The sequence below is a fragment of the Corvus brachyrhynchos genome, unplaced genomic scaffold (assembly GCF_000691975.1).
Source record: "Corvus brachyrhynchos isolate BGI_N302 unplaced genomic scaffold, ASM69197v1 scaffold68, whole genome shotgun sequence".
NCBI lineage: Eukaryota > Metazoa > Chordata > Aves > Passeriformes > Corvidae > Corvus > Corvus brachyrhynchos.
In genome coordinates this window covers 3,713,000-3,729,998 of record NW_008240039.1, presented here as the reverse complement: position 1 = coordinate 3,729,998, position 16,999 = coordinate 3,713,000, and the positions used below count along the sequence as shown (strand labels likewise).

General features: G+C 52.2%; 1 long non-coding RNA gene across 1 annotated transcript; it reads left to right on the top strand.

The window, feature by feature from the left end:
* The first annotated feature begins 323 nt into the window (after positions 1 to 323).
* Positions 324 to 16,544, top strand: LOC108449091. Its single transcript, XR_001865196.1, has 2 exons — positions 324 to 641; positions 1,845 to 16,544. It is a non-coding gene; the product is annotated as an uncharacterized LOC108449091 (long non-coding RNA).
* The last annotated feature ends 455 nt before the right edge of the window (positions 16,545 to 16,999 follow it).

The following is a 16,999-nucleotide window of genomic DNA, read 5'->3' as shown; positions in this document are numbered from 1 at the left end:
CCAGAGAAAAGCACTCGGTGCTTCCCTGGGGCGGTTTTCCCTTCCGCAGTGCTCAGTTGCCTGCATATCTTACACTGCAGTATTAAAAAACATGGATAATTATTACTGTTCACCAGCATAATAGTTTCAAGGATCAGCATCCTTACTTTTCTCAAGGAACACATCCCCAGGCGGTCGCCTTTGCATATGAGCGCACAAAAAAAGTTCAAGTGAGAAAAAACCCGTATCAGCAAAGCACATTTATAGAGATGAATTATTTGGAAAATTTCTGAGCATCCCAACTCTTCGCAGCAGATTTGAATTACAGAATTATAAGCAACAAGTTCATTTTGACCCTCTGGGCTCAAAAGTTATAATTAGCGCAGGCACCATAAAACTGGCTTTTAATTAAATCAGCCTCGGAACGGAGGGAGTTCTGCAAGGTCCCTCCCTCGCTTACATAAGGCAGCCGGCCTGAGCGGCCGCCGCGGGGATGCTGTGGCACTCCGAGCCCGGGAAGCCTTCTGCAGGATTTTCCAGAGAGGAAAAATGAGAAATGGGAAATGGGGGAAGTGGTGAGCCCACGGCCAGCCCCAGATCTCACGCAGTCGTGGGCCAAGGAGCGATCGCCGCCGCAAGAGCTGGAAGGATGATTTGTGTGGGTGAGTTGAGCTGCGTTTCTGGGTCCGCGGTGCCCTGGGTTATGGTGACAGCAGTTCAGGGGCAGCCCCAACACCCACAGCTTGTGGGGTGGTGCAGCCGCAGGGCGTCGGCGCCGTCCCGGTGGGACCCAATCCCAACTCATGCTGGGAAGGGCCAGCTCAGAGGCCACTGCTTGTACTTTGAAGCCTCCAGAACAGCCCGGCAATATGTCCTGCTACCGGTTGCCGGTATGATAATGGGCTGAGTGTATTCCCAAAAAGCATATGCCGCGGTGCTGAGCGTGGCGATGCCAGTCTCACAGTTGTCTCTTTCTTCGCACTTTCAAAAGGCTGTAGGAAACGATGGCATATGGCACCCCAGCGTATGGTGGTTTAATCAACACAGGTAAGGCCAGGGAAAATAGAGCCCAGTGGCATTTCCCAGGGAGGACGCCTGTCCTGGTCCCACTGGGATGCCCCCACTGCCTCCTGTCCCCACAAGTCCAGGTCCGGCAGGCCTGTGTGCTGCCTGTGCCAGCCCAGAGAAGCTTCAGCCACACGCTGGCACTGGGTGATCAAATGAGGCAATTAACAGGCGCCTCCTCGTCAGCGCCAAAGCCGAACTTCTCGTTCTGCAAATATATAATTAAAGCACACTCACACAATTATAAGATTCTCTTCCAATTGAGCGAAGGCGGAGGGTTGGCAGGTGCTGGAGTCAATCCAATTGTTTCCACTTGCTCTCCTTTCCTCCAACGCGTGGCACAGCCTGGGCATGGGGGTGAGGGAGGGCGGGCGGTGCGGCTGAGGGCAGAGCTGAAATGCCTCAGCAGAGGCTGCACCAGTGCCCAGAGTGGGTGCTGACTGGGGCTCTGGATGTGGGAGTGCTGAAGGCAGCACTGCTGCTGACAGAGCCTCAGGAAGGATGAAACCCTCTGGTGCTGCCTCAGGATGACTAAAGTCATGAGCAGTTTCAGGAGTCAGTGCTGGGAGTGGAGTCTGTGCTGGATCAGGAGGGACAGGGAAGGCTGTCAGCACAAATACCTTGTGTAGCTGGGAAAGAAAATGCTGCTATTTTCCCTTAATATCCAAAATTATCTGCAAATGCCACTGCTGTCATGTTCTATAAACGCTGGCTGTTCCCAAAGCCTCCTGCTCAACAGCCCTCCCCAAGCCCACTTTCCCCTTCAGACCAGGCACCGAATCACACTCTTTGCTTCCCAGGAGTGACAAACAGCAGGAACAAAACCATCGCAGGAACACCAACACCCAACTCATCCTGCCAGACCTGGAGACGGAAACCTGGAAAAGTTCCGGACACAGGGAGGACACAGAGCACCACAGACCATGGGAATGCATTCATCTCTAGGAAAGCACCCAGGGGATGATGGACATCCCTCAGTGCCTGCTTGGATGAAAGGAGAAAGAGCTTTTCATCCCAATGCTGAGCCAGAGAGAACTCGCTGAGGCTGGGCGGAAGTGGGAGGGCACTGGCACTGGAGCCAAACCTGGAGCAGTCACAGCAGCAGCCAGCCAAGTGTGGGTGGGAAGCATCACCTCCAGAGACCAAACCCACTGTCGTCCCCAAAAGAGTTTGAGGAAACAAGCAGAAGGGCACAGTGGGGCTCCCCCCATAAACCAGGTTTTCCCCGGCATGGTTTTGGGGGAAAATTGGAGTTAAGCCTCTGATCCACCTCTGCAGGCACAAACCCACCTCCGTACCTGTGTGGGCTGCTCAAACTGTGATGCTGGAAAAGCCAATGGAGAAAATCTTAACCACGCCAACCTCCTTCCATGCCCTTGTCCCTTCTCCAGGGGAACAATCACTGCCAAGGATCTTTGCCAAAATTAGTTCCTTTAAGATCTGAGGGATCTTTCTGCTACTGCACCGAGCAGTGGGAGTGAGCCCTTAAATCCAGTTAGTCACAGTCGCTGGATTACATCGGACCTTGTCCTTCTGCCTTTAATAACATGATTGTTTGCTGCATAAGGAGCTTTATGTAACTGGGAATCAGGGGTGATCCGCAGAACTGCCCAGGCTGGAGCTGTCAACCCTCCCTTCTCTCTGGGCTTGTGTGAACCTCCTGCTGCCAGCCCATATCTGAGAAATAAATAACCTCCTTGCTCTGGCACTTAAAGTTCTGATGCCAGCTTGCTGCAGTGGTGCTCTTGGCACAGGATTTCAGTTTGATAACCACGGGTCAGTATCAGAGGTGATGCAGGGATGAAGTTACCCCTGGAAGCTGTTTCCCATCCCGCACTTCTCCCTTGAGGACACCCCTCAGGTGCAAGTGGAGATATTTAGGCTCCCTGCAGGTGCCAGGCAGGAGACCACCATGTCCAAAGCCACCGAAGCTGTTTGGGGACAGCAGTTACCAGCTCCTTCATCTTTGAAGGGCAAGTACTTGGAGGCGAAGGCAACGGGCCTGCAGCCTGCACTGCCCGCAGCGCGCACAGTGGTCTCGCCCAGCACCATTAAATCTCTGTTTTACTGCAACAGAGCAACCTCTGCGCTCCCCCCGCGCTCTCTGCATCCCTTTTTCCTCTCCGTCTTTTTAAGTGGCTCTGCCAAACAGCGCCTGCACAGCCGAGGCCAAGCACTAGTGCTGGCAGATGGGCAGCATCGTTAACGTCTCTAGCAGTGAGCGGTGTCGTGTTTGGTGAAGAGCTGCTCTTTAAGGACGAGTTTGGAGATTTGACACAGCAGCACGAGTCTGACATTCCTTTACAATTTCCCAGTGATGGCCCCATGCCATCACTGCATCACTGCTGGGGGCTCAGCTGGGCTCCTGTGGCTGTCTCCCTCCCCCAGGCAGCTGGGACACGGCTCCTGGCACCTGCACCACTCCCCTCACTGGACCGGGCGAGCGGAAAGCTCTGGCTTGCGAGAGCCTTTTCATTTGAGCACGGGCAGCCTTAATCCTCACACAGAGTTAATTTGTTTATTGTATTTTGGTTTATCTATCAAGTGCTACAAAATGAATGTATAGCCTTGTTGCCATGCCACCACCCAGCCTAACTCCCAGGGCCAGCATGTCCGTCCGACAGCAGGGGAGTGTTATTCATGCAATTAGGGAAAGGAAGGCAGGTGAAGCTGCCAGAGCAGCTCCTGGCTGAAGGCAGCTTTCAGGGAAAGTATCAGAAAAACACAGGACAAACACCGGCTCAACCTCATCCAGCTGCCGGAGGAACCGCTGTCCCCCCTTGCCCAGGTGACCAATCAGGGCAGGAGCTGCTGCCACCCGGCACAAAAACCTCACTGGTGGATCCAGCACTGAATTCTCTGGACAGTGATCACTGGCTTATCCTGTGGTCAAGACACAGCTCTGAGCTCCCCGGTGAGGTACCTGTGGGTGGCACACAGGAGCACTGGCTGGTCCTCAAAACCCGGCAGGGTGAGAGCTGGTGGCCCCAGAGGTGGTCACCGGTGCCAGCTCCTGACAGTGCAGCACACCCTAGGCAGCACCATGATGCCCTGAGTGAGACTTGCTGGAAAAATAAATATTCCAGAGACGCTCCAGGTCATGTATTTTTCATGAGTTTGTTCTGCTATTGGGAGCTGCACCCTTTAAGAAGATTGGATGCATCTGGAACAGAAGTAATTTTTATAGTGAATAATTTGCTTGAAAATCTGATTCTGAATATCTTGGTGCAGAAAACACAGCTTGGCTCCCTGGAATGATCCTGCAGGGACCCACCGAGGGTCAGGTGTGCCCCATGGCTCTGCCCAAGGAGGGCTGTTCTCCTGGCTGCAAACACCAGCAGTTCCTGAAGGGAAGTCTCACTGAAGCAGAAGTTTCATGTAGATTCCAGGAGTTTTTGGGAAAAGGCATGGACCCTTCCCAGCCTGGGGGCTGGCTTGGGTGACCCACTCAGTGCTGCCGGAGCTGGATCCATGCAGATTCACAGTGGGAACTTTGGGATCCTGGTGAAGCAGCCAGCACAGTATTTATTATTGTGCTGGGTTTCAGCTATGGATTTAGATATTGATGGAGTCTGCGCCTCCAAGCAAAGAGCGCTAATTAGCACCCGCAACAGAGAGCCAGCTTTTAATTAAACACAGCTTAGCGAGGGGGACCTGTTAGAGACACCATGCCACGTGTGAGAGTGATGCGTGCAGGAGGATTTCGGAGCAGGGCTGAGTCTGGCAGGGCACAAGGCACTGGGACGGGGGTCCCACAGTGGGACAGGGTGTGGGGTGGGCAGCTGCACTGCCAGGACCAAGCAGAGCCTCAGGGTTCCTGATGCCCACATTGCCTCCTCCACCAAGAACCATCCCATTCCTGTCACTGCAAATAACCAAACAAGCTGTACAGAGAAGAGAATAATATTAATATTAAAAAGGCATTTATAGTTTTAATCAAGCTTTGGGGGGGAAAAGACAGCTTAACATGGCACTTTACACAGTTGATAAAATGTTTGACATTTACTGGTGCCTGTAATGAATCTTGTCTCAATTTTCTCTTTTAAAATGCCACTCCAGATACTCTATCTATCTGTAGGGTTTAAAAAGCACTTATCCAACAAAGCGTTATCACGATGGAGAGTACGAAAGGGCGTCTCTGCAGAGCAGCACCAGCTCTAGGGTTTGCTGGCATGCAAGCAGGCCCTGCGTGGGGTGGGCAGAGGAGGGAGAATCAGTGTGGCTCCATGGCCCTGCTATAGCCAGCCCGCCAAAACACCCCCATTTCCCCACTGGTCACAGCACAGAGCGTGAGGCTCAGCTGTGGACCGGTGCTGAGTGCCTGGGATACAGCAAACTCGAACGTTTTGGAGGCAGAGGTGGCTGGAAATTTGCTTTGTCCCAGAAGAACAGACCTTGGCTGCCAGTGCTGCCCATGGCAGGACAGCGCAGGGGTCTGGGTGTTATCAGGGAACCGCAGTTGTCCTGTGCAAACAGAGCTGCTGCTCCACAGGCGCTGATCTGAGCGTTCCTGCTCCTCCTCTGGAAGGACACTGCGGAGGGAAGTATCAGCAGTGAACACAGGCAGCCACCGGCCTGGACTTCCCTTTGAACAACCACTCCAATGTCCTTTGCTTCCCCCTTTTTTCTTTGCTTTTTTTCAGAGGAAAGAAATGAATTATTCTATGGAAGTTAGCGTCTGTCTCAGGAGCCTGGTATAGAAAATTAGGTTTTAATAGCTTTGAAATTGAAGCTCTTTGGGTCAATAGGACAGGATTCAGACAGTGAAATCACAGGCCCATAAAGGGAAAAAAAGCAAATATTTTGTTAGTCATCAGAGAGTCACAGTCCAAAGATAGCAGGCAGGAGCTTAAAATACTGCTCTGCTCGTCAGCTCCCGAAGTGTTTAGTCATAAGCTCCTTTTTTCTGTTGTTGTCTCTCTATATATTAGCTTTGGGAATGCAGAATTTGGCTTTCTGTCCTTGGACGTGCCTGGGAATTCCTCAAGTCACCGCTGGAACTGGAAAGTTAACTCTGAGCTAAAAGCACTGTAAAGTCCGTAAGGTAAAGCCACTAACTCAGGCAGCACTTCAGATCACACAGGATGGAGAACTTCCAGACAAGTTCTGCCAACAGGCACTGGAATTATTTGACTCATTATTAAAGGGATGAATGGGTTATAATTATTCCTAATTTCCTATTCAGAGCTCATTACCACCCCTAAGAAGGCGAGGTGGGGAGCCCTTGAGATCCGGCAAGTTACTTTAAATATTCATACAGCTGAGAGAAATTTCTCATGGCCTGGAGCTGTGATGGGGAAATGGGTGAAATGGGCTGGGAGGCTCCCCAGCAGGCCATGGTCACTGCTCCCCAAAGGAGCCCACGCTGACAGCAGCGCCAGCCCAGCATTCAGAGCTGAGACACTGTTAAGGGATCATCCACTGGCGAGCAGGAGATGGACACCTCAGTGTTTTATCCGGGTCACTCACTGCTTTGTGGCTATTCCAGGTTTTAGCTGCGGTGAAGTGAGGCAGTGGAAGGCCACAGGACTGGGACGTGGCTCCTGGAGAGCTGCTCTCCTCTGACCGCGGGTGACGGCACACAAGGGGCCGGCGACGCGCACCCTGCATGTCTCCTACAGCGCACACGCCCCTAACACATGGAAATGTCACATTGCTTCAAGTATTGCACCCAACTTCTGTCCTCCAACCAGTGCCCGGTTTCCTTCCAAGGATAAAGCCGTGCGTTATTTTTGGCTGGCCACTCCAGCTCAGGGCACTCTCATTTTCCCCCGTGCACTCAGAGGACAGACGCTTCCCGTGATTGCCTCAGAGCAATGACAAAACAAGCACATTCCGAATGGCTGGCAGAGCGGGTACGAAATATATTAAATGTATTAACTTTGGCACTTGCTGGGTCTCGGGAGGAGCTCTTGGAGCTGCTCCTGTGCTTCGCCTCCGCTCCCCCGGCTCCTTTATGCTCTCCCCTTCTGCTTGGAAAATTCCCTGTCCCCAAACTGCGGCTGCCTGGAGGTCACCAACATTCGCCAGCAGCTCGTCTGTGCCCCACCGGGAGCGGCCCAGGCCTGCGAGGTGAGGCTGGCAGATGGCACTCAGCCATCCCGTGCCACAGAGCAGCTGAGCTGGGCCAGCAGTGCCTGGGCTGGGAGATGCTCATTGCTCCCAGGGGCTCTCATGACCCCAGAGCCAACTCACGAGCAGAGCAGGGAGCATGGGAATGTGTCCAGGACAACACGGCCAACTGCTCTGTTGGCTCAGGAACACCCGGACTCATAATGCCCAGATGCTTAAAGCCTGGCTGAGACTCACTGTGGGCTGTGCTGCCAGGAGCAAAGCTCTGCGAGGGGCAAGGCTCTGGGAGGAGTGAGGCAAGGGACAAGGCAAGTGGGAAGTCGCCTTCTTGTCCTCACACTGGGATGAACTGCCCTGCTGCCATGTGGGACAGACCACCCCAGGATGCCCGGCAGGGAAATACGAGGGGGCCTCTCTGCTGTGCCACCTGCCCAGGGTGGAACTGTGGCTGGCACTGGCCATGCAGCGTCCACCCACAGCAAACCCAGCCAGCTCCATGTGGGAAGTGCTCTCCAGGGCTCACTCCCCTGCCACACACAGCCTGGAATTTGATTATGTTTTCAATAAAAGACGTGCTGGAAGATAACCCCCCTGAGTGGCATCTGCCACGTGGGCTGCTGCTGCCAGGATGGGAAAATTGCCCTTTGTTCTTCGCAAATAAATCTGAGGGAAAGCCCGTTCTGAGCAGGCAGCATTCTCTGGGGGCTGCTGAGGACTTTGCAGGCGTTGCCATGAATAACAGTTTATCTACAGAGTTTCGTTCAAAATGAAGCCTCAGACACAGCCTAAAATTATGGGGATGCTGTGAAAATGGCTTTATAAACTATTGCTTTTTCCTCTCTGAGCAGCAGCAAAGTACAGGCCAGACAAAAGCCAGCCGAGACTCTAACTGTCATAAATAAGTCAGCAGAGCTGATAAAAATAAAGGATGAAATATAATTCAGCCATTCAGTGACAGATCCCATCTTAGCTGTGATATAGGGTCTGTTGAGACTGTCATTGCTTCAGGAAATTAAAGAATGAGCCCATTAGTGAGGATATTTAAAGATGCTCATATTAAGATTATGACTTCCCAGACTCAGCCCGACCAGGGAACTCACTCGATTCCAAAGTCATTTTTCACAGTCCCTTTTCAGTGCTGCTCTGAAGGACCCAAAAGTGCCATGGGGGGGTCATGGCATGAGGGGAAAGTGGGGGCTGTAGGTGACAGCACCCAGCTCAGCTTGTCTGTTGCCATGGCAATGGGAATACCTGTCCAGAGCCTCAAGAGGCAGCACACAGGGGACATCTGGTCCTGGGAGAGGGATGGTAACCGTGTGCCATTCCTCGGCACTGCCACTCCTTGCACACACGTGTGAGCATCTCCACACTCCCTGGAGCTCCTCTTGGAGCCAGGAGCGATCGCTGCTGTTTGCTTCCACTCCTGCCTGGCAAAGCAAACACGGATCCTGGCAACAACAGAGCAAATCACATCAGAAGAGTGGGTGCCCCATGAGAAGGAGCCCCAGGGAAGAGGAAGAACAGGGATCACCCATGGCCTGGGAGTGGACTCGTGGGTGGCCATGCCTGAGGGAATGTTGGGTAAAAGAAAAAAGCAATGGCAAAAAAAAGGTGAAGGTTCCAGTCCCGGGATGTTGGAAAACTGATGGATTATTGTAATTAGTTTTCAGAATTTTTAATTATAGAAGGGGTATAAATAATCACAAAGCACAGCTTCACTAATGAGAGTCCTTGTGCTCAGAAACACGGGGATGCATTTGTTAGGGAGACTTTGAAAGCTCTGCTGTTAATTAGGTGTCTCACAGCCAGCAGGGTTTCAGGAGAAGGAGAAACATGTATACATTTAAATCAGGCTCATTGTGAGAGGTACCCAACATCAATTATGGGATAGCAGGGTGCTAAAATGAACGAGCTTTGTAATTAGAGAGTGGATCTGAAAGGCAGAGAAGAGCCTTTGCTTCCCCTCAGGTGTCTGCCAAAGGTGTTTAACGTTGGTCAGGACACAGGCAGGAGGAGATGTGACCTGCCTTCCTCACGCTGGGGATCATCCCATGGCAGTGACCTGGCTTCCATGTGCCCTGGAGGACATCCCACGGTGGTGACCTGCCTTCCTCATGCTGGAGAGCATCCCACGATGATAACCATGTACTGCAGAACATCCCAAGGTGTCCTGTGGTGGGCTGGGATGGATCAGAGCTTCAACAGGACGTCACTGCTGGGGCCCATCCAGCCCCGTGCCACTGCTTTTATTGGAAGAGAAGCAGAAGGGGAGGGGGAAGGCTAGATTAGTTTAATTAAGTGTGTGGGAACAGATTGCATTTCCCCACCCACAAAACCAAACAGGGCACCTCGGGAGCTGCTGGCCCTGCTCTGGCCCGTACCCAAGACTGGAGGGAGGTCCAGCCTTCCTGTGATCCCCCAAGGGTGGACCAAGTAAAACAGCATCCAAAGAGAGCAAGTGAGGATGTTTTCTTCTTCCACTTCCTTTCTGGGGCCACCTGGTGTGTTTTCTCAGTGGCTATAAACAAGCAGAAAAGGAGATGACAAAGGCTGGGAGACGCTTTTTGAAGCTGTGTCTGTTTTCGGCTGCTCCAAGAGCAGCAGTGAGCTCAGACCCCGAGGCCAATCTCCACTGTTCTTCCTTACATTTTCTCTTTTGGCTACAAATTTCAAGCTCTGCCACAGGAGTTTATGTAAGTAATTATGTTTAGTTGGTATTTGGCTAAATCTAATGAAGCAATGATAAACAGCTCAGCGTTTTCTTCCTGATGGCTAATGAATATTAATTTCTCTGTCAAAAAGGAACCTCTGCTCACTGCAAAAGATTAGATTCCCACGCTAACACTTGGGGAGGGGGTAGGAGTTCACCGGAAAAGATGGAGTTTTGGGAAAGCCTGCATCTGCTCCTGTATGGATGGGTTCAGGTGCCTTCCCAAGGAATGGCCATCAATCCCTATCTGACCCATCAGTTTGTTTTGGCAGAAACCTGTCCAAGGCTGAGCTGTGAGGATGTGTCAGGCACTGAGTGTCCCATGGCACAGGCAGCAGTGACTGCAGGAATCTTCCTGCACCCAGGGAGTGCAGGAAAATGGCTCAAAAGTCTTCTACAGGTGATTTTCCTCACAGCGTGTGGCTCTCCCTTTCTGGAACTTGAAGGGTAGGTGTTAATCTGCCACTTGATGGTAATTTCTGGCAGTGTGGGAAATGTGGTGCTGCTGTCACCACGGGAACCCTGGTACTGGAGATGACTCTGCACTCCAGCATCCTGTGGGATGCTCCTGCTGCTGGCCCCAGGCCAGCCTGGCACTCCCAAGGGCTTGGGGCGCTCACCCCAGCTCCCTGTGCTGCTCCGTGCTGCTCGGAGCGACGACTCAGTGCCAGCATTGCGTTAAACTGTTCTAACTTTAATCAGCTCGTGGGCTGCAGTGAAACGCAGCTCACACATGATGTGAGGGGAGCCGTGCGGCTCCTCCCGGGGAGGGGGCAGGGTGAAAATGAATCTGCCCAGGTGGGGAGGGGCAGCAAGACCCAGGTGGCCACTGCAGGCCCCCAGCAGGATCCCTGTGTGGTGATGTTTGCCAAGCCATCTCCTTCCAGCACGCTGCTGGCTGGCATCCCTCCTCCGAGGAGGGAATTGGATCATCTTCTTCCCAGCAGCTGCTCTCAACAGCCCAGTAGGATGTGTTGAGTTTCTTGACGTTGCACTTGAGCATCAGCACCCTGTGCCTGAGGCGGTGCCAAGGACTGGGGAAGCATCCTGGGCACAGTGGGGTTCGGGTCTGTCTGTTTAGAGGGGCACAGAGAGACCAGGGCAGCTCCTCAGCACCTGTTGACTTCTTGGCAAGGTACCAGGAAGCTCCTGCAGGAGCACACCCAAGCCAAGGCACTGGAAGGGACTGGAGAAGCAGCATCAGGGTTTACAGTAAAAACAGATGCTAAACTTTGATTTTTGGCAAAAGGAAGCCACTTCAGCATCTGCTTGAGGAGATGCCCAGGCTGGGGAATGTGGGAGCTCCCAGAGCCCAGCAGCTGCTTAATCAAGCTCATTTTTGCTGTTCATCCTTGTGCAGCTCAGAGACAACAGGAAAGGCACCAACGAGTGCACCCACCGAGCGGTTTAAGGCACTTCAACGTGCTGAACAGTTTGCCCACATTGTGGAACTTTGTTCCCTGCGGTTCAACTTCCCAGCGGTGCTGCCACCCACCGCACTCTGCACTGCAAACCTGCTCGTCTCTCCAGAACCATCCTGGGAAAGGGATGTGAGTGGTGGCTGCTCTGCCACTGATGGGTACAACTGAGTATTCCTTACAACGAGGGGGAGAGGAAAGGGTGCCCTGCACAAATACCATCTGCTTTCAGATTCAAATAAAATTATAGCAAATCTGCAGCACTGGAGATAAAAATGGTAATGAGTTTTAATAGTTCCCTTTGATTTCTGCTATTGAAATCGACTCCGGGAGGCTGATATTGTATTGGGAGATGTTAGATCCCTGGCCACACATCAGGCAGCTGTGCAGCTTCCAGGAGTGAGGGAGAGGGAATGCTGCTGTCACCACTCTGGAGCATCGTGGCTGTGGCAGGAGTGGAGACCTGCGAGAGGCAGCCATTACAGCAGCCGTGCAATTAGTCCAGCTATCGATCGTTAATACACTTTTAATCAATAATCTGGGCAAAGCTGGGAGCTGGATTGATGTTGCAGGGGTGTGCAGTACCCATAAAATTGTCATCTGAGCACCCAGGGAGGTGAGTTGCTTCTCCACTGCTGATTAGCTGGACGGGGCTGTAATTGGCCCGGGAAAGGCAGGAGGTGATGCCAGATTATTCATTCCCAAGTGCACATCCCTGCCTGACACACACACCCCCACCAGCACCAGCTCTGCGCCCCCTCCCCTCACTGTGGATCACCATTCCAGCTAATTGTGCACGTTCATGCACACTCATCAACGTCGAAATGCGGGATTGGCACCCGTTCCCTGAGACTGAGCTCATTACTGATGCTGCTGATCAATTAATGATCTCGCTGTCCCTCATGTGCGCAGCCACGAGCCCAGATGGAATGAGGGACACGGGAAGGAAGTGCCTCTGCATCCCTGCTGGTGTGAAGGGCCTTAACCCCAATTTCACTGAAGGAGGCATCACCTCACTCTGAAGTCAGATCACGTCACCGCCACGAGCCGTGGCTGCGCTGGCAAACTTCACTTCTGCCAAATGGATTTCTCTCCTGCCGTGGGGCCGTGGCTGCCGGGAGCTCAAGACTGGCGCCCTGGGCTCCGGATGAGCTCCGTGTGCTTGCAAGGAGCCATCTGGGTCAAATAGCAGGAGGAAAGCTCAAAACCTCTTTTTTTTTCCCTCTCTTAGAGCTCAAGGGCAAAATTTGAACATCAGAAGCAGGGACAAGTCTTCCTGGGCTGATTTGTGAACATCTTGTTGAGACACCCAGGATCAGATCTGAGAATATTTTAGTGATGCAGAGAGTGATTCAGAGTCATCCAGGTTATCCCCCTATCGCTGAGGATGCGATTGAAATGTTTTGTAGCTGAATATCACCTGGGAAGAGCCGAGCAGTCACACTGGCACACAGACTGTCATGTTTATATCCCAGGGTCTCCTCAGCTTCCCAGCAAGGCTGAGGGGAGCATCCATCACTTTCATACCGGGGCTGTGCTCTGCGGCAGGGCTCCCTCACTCAGTGCCACTCCTGGATCTGACCCAGCTGCTCTAGGAGGGTGGGCCACAGCCCTTTCCCTGGCTTCTCATCCAGCAGGTCCAGCCAGGACTGATGACATCCTCATGGGAAAGGCCAGGGCGATGCTGTGGCTCAGGAAAAGCTGATCCCTATGTTTTTTCTACCAGAAGTTTTAAGTGCAGGATGTTAACTTCTGGAGCCTGTGGATGCAGCTCAGCCTGGGGGCTGCGGCAGTGATCAGAGACCATGGGATGTTTAGGATGGCCAGGTCCTCCCAGCTCCCACCCCAGTGTCCCTCTGCCATGGCAGCACCCCCTCAGTGAGCGGCTGCAGGAGCAGCTGTCCAAAGGAATCTCCAAGCACCTTTCCAGCGGGTGCTGTTTGCTTCCCGGCTGCCGGCGTGCGCGGATGAAACGTTGCCTCATTTCTTCCCTCGGCGCTAGCCAGCTGCCCAAAGACAAACTGTCCTCCCTTGGGGGGTACATTAGAAATGCTTAAGCAAATTAGCCATAAATAGAAAATGTAACATATGGGGCTGTAGATAATGTTTCATTATAAATTATCATATTCTCCAGGGAGATACGCCTCTTCCCTTCACACCAAAACTCTGGGTTTCTTCTTCTGTGTAGATTTTGAGTTTCTTCTTCTTTTTTTTTTTTTTTTTTTTTTTTTTTTGGTAAATGTTTCTGACAACAATTGGACTCAGTAGTTGATTTCCTGGGTGCGGAAATTGGGATATGTAGCTCACTTCTGCTGCAAATCCTCTTGGATTTAAAATTCCCTCATTAAAAAAAGGAAAGAAGTGAATACAGTCCTGATGAAAGGTGCCTGAGCGAAGGCCCTGAAGATTAAATGGGGCTGTTTATCCACCACAGAGTTGCACCAAGGACAACAAGGCTGCTTCCCTGGCTCTGTCCCAGCACTGCTTGCACAGCCAGACCACAGTCCCTGTTCTCAGCCGCGTGGAAATCAGGCACTTTCCAAAACAGGAACACCCACGAATTATTCCCTTCTCCTGCTTGGGCTGAACAGCTCAAGAGGAATCAGCCCAGTGCAGAGGCATCTCCCTGGGAGCCCATCCATCATCCCAACACCATTCAGCTGTTGGGGATCCTGGTGGGCAGCACCAAGCTCCTCCCTCCTTGAGTAAATATGAGAAAACTGGTACTATTTATCCAGCTACAGAGTCCTTGAGGGAACAGATTCCCCAGACAGCCCAAAATTCATCTTTGACATCTTGAAAATCGACTGGTTTGGTGTTTTTTTTCTGTTTTACTTACAATCCCCTGGGTTTTTTCCCACAGTGATCCAGAAACAAGTTCCCAGTGGCCACACAGAATGTCCCATCTTGCTCTGTCTGAGTAGGCATTTTTCTTCTTGCTGAAACCTCCCTGAACTGACCTCCACTGGAGTCTCAATCCTCACACAGATGGCAGCGGAAAAGAGATTTTTTTTCCCCAAAATATTGTTGCATATGCAAACACAGACTGGGCAGGCAGGAGCCAGAGCACAGGAAGTAGTTTTCTGCTCCAGAGCTATAGGTGCATATGGATGTTGGTCTCCAAAACCCAGAAACTGAACCCATTAGAAGCACTTCAAGTGAGATTATTGCAGACGCAGAGAGTTACCTGCTGTAATTGCAGAAATCTTGGTGCTTGCATCCTGGAGCTAATGGATGTCATCAAAGCACTGAATGAGTCCTGATTTTGGTAGTTACAGTCCCACCTGGCACCTCCGCCTCTCCGCAATAACCACAAGCTTAAGGGAAAGGAAACGCAGAAAGGAACATCTGTTGCAATGCAAACATTTGGGAGGATGATGGCAGCTCCTGGCAGAGATGTTTCCCTGCGTGGTCACATGTGCAATGTGTCCACTCCTGGTTTGTCAGCGTCCTCCTCGCCTGCTGGTGGGATGCAGAGCACTGGAGCTCACGTACCAGTAGGATGCAGGGAGAGGAGCGGGCGTGCTGGTGGGATGTGGAGCTCTGAAGCATCCGTGCTGGTGGGATCCTGTCCTTCCTAGGACCAAACTGAACTTGGCAGGGTGGGATGTGGCTGTGCAACCAGCCAGTGGGACGCTTTCCCCGTTGTCCCATCCCTGGTATGCTGCTGCACGCTGTCAGAGAGGATTTGCAGTGGTTCCCAGTGGCACTGAGGGGTTTAGCAGACATCTCGTTATGCTGGGGACAGGTGATTTAACTGGGTCAGCAGGCTTTGCTCTGCAAAGGCTTAAACCTCTCCATTAGCTGCCTCTGCGAGTCTCCTGCAAACTTCAAACCAGGAGGAAAAATGCCTTCAAATTGATGTGGAATTTCATTCTTGATGGAACCCGGTGGAGATGCGCCCCTGTCTCGCTATTGCCAAAACGAGATGGGTGCTGAGGGGGGTCCTACCTTGCTCCCCACAGGATGCTCGCATGGCACTGGGGCTGGAGGGGACCCAGCAGTGCCCACCTCATCCCTCTGCCTCACCGTCATCGCTCCCAGCAGGAGATGGAGGTGCCGTCAGGAGACACAAACACCGGATTTTCCATCTCTGGGATCCCCCCTGTCCCTTGAGGCTTTCATGCTGTACGGACCCTCACAAGGACCTCGGGGTGCGGTGACAGTGGTGGGACCAGAGTCCCTGTTAAATCTCCTTCGAACATTCGAGCTGGGAGCAGTGGCTGTCATGGCCCACGAGGCTCGGAGAAACTTTGTGCCCAAGGAAATATTGACCTTTCCTGCAGAGCAGCAGAGCACAAGGATGAACTGAGCTGCGCCTTCAGCACCCGGCTGAGAGCTGAGCATCCCGCGGATCAGCCCCGCCAGTTAAAATAAACAACAACCCCAATGCATCCCTGCCAGGCCAGAGCTTCGGCTTATTGTTCCAGTCAAAATAGAATTATCGCCCTGAGGCCTCGGAGATCAAAAATGGGGGAAAAGAACAGTGAAAGCAGTGAGGGAATTGCTGGAGCAGTGATTCTCTTGCCAGCGTTGGGAGCTGACGCTGGATTCCTGTAGACACAGGGTGGGAGTCGCAGCCTACTCGGGTGCTCGATCCCTTCTCTTGCTCCTTGCCAACCTCTGGCTTTTATAGCCTTCAACTTGGACTTTTTTTTTAAAAACACAAATCCATTGGTCACTTTCTTGCTGTGGCATGACGCACTTCATGCAACAAGATGGACAAAGGCAAGGGGGATCTTGAGCGTGGGGCAGCATGAGCCCTTGCCAGCAAATCCTCCACAGCCAAAAACATTGGAGTCCTAAACCTAGTTGGAACAGGAGAGGGAGGCAATGCTCTCTGGACATCTTGGTCTCCTCTGGATGCTGTGACAGGCTCTGGGGCTGGCAGTAATGCCCGGTTCACACAGAATTCCAACCAGGCGGGGAATTGAGGCAAAATCTGTCTAGTGTGCTCCGTGTGCTGGTGATGAATTATTCATCCCCTCCCAGCCAGCATTTCCATGCAAAAGGGCCACCTTAGTACTAAGGAGACAGGAGGAAGACGGCAGGGCCATGGGTCCTGCAGGAACACCACGCACTTCCAGGAGCGGAGCGGGCGCGTCTCCCGCACGTCTGCGCAAAGCAAACATGGATTATGCCGTTTCTTCAGGCCTTTCATTTCACACGTCATTTTTTCTATCTAAGTATAGGTTTACACGAGAGGTAATTACCATCCTTTCACAGCTCTTAGTGCAGAGCAAAATGAGATGGAGTATTACATTCGTAATCTAATCGTAAATAAAAAGGGCCGTAATAACCCCCAATTAGCACATTAAAGTGTGTCGAGGACTTGTTTTACCACTCCTGTGTAAACAAGACCCCTGGGAACACCTCACATTGCTGAGGCAGAACTGGTGGGTCCCTCTTCTCCCTCACGGAGCCAAGTTATGCAACACCCTGAGCACCAGCTCTTAGTTGGAGTCAGATATGGAATTTTCATGAGGATAAATTAATTATGGGCAATTCTGTTCCCTCTGCTGACACATCTGGTGCCAGGCAGGGAGGAGAGGGCTGGAGTCTCCTCTTCCAAGCTGCTGGGACAGCATCGCTGGCTCCTGTTGGCAGGTTGTGGGGAAGGAAATGGAGATAAAACAAAGGGATGGTGTGAAGATGAAGGTCAAAAATGACCGGGAGCCCATTGCTGCTCTCAGAGTTTGGCACTGAACACAGCATCAGATGAGAAACATCTCCCAACACTCCAGGGTGGGCAACA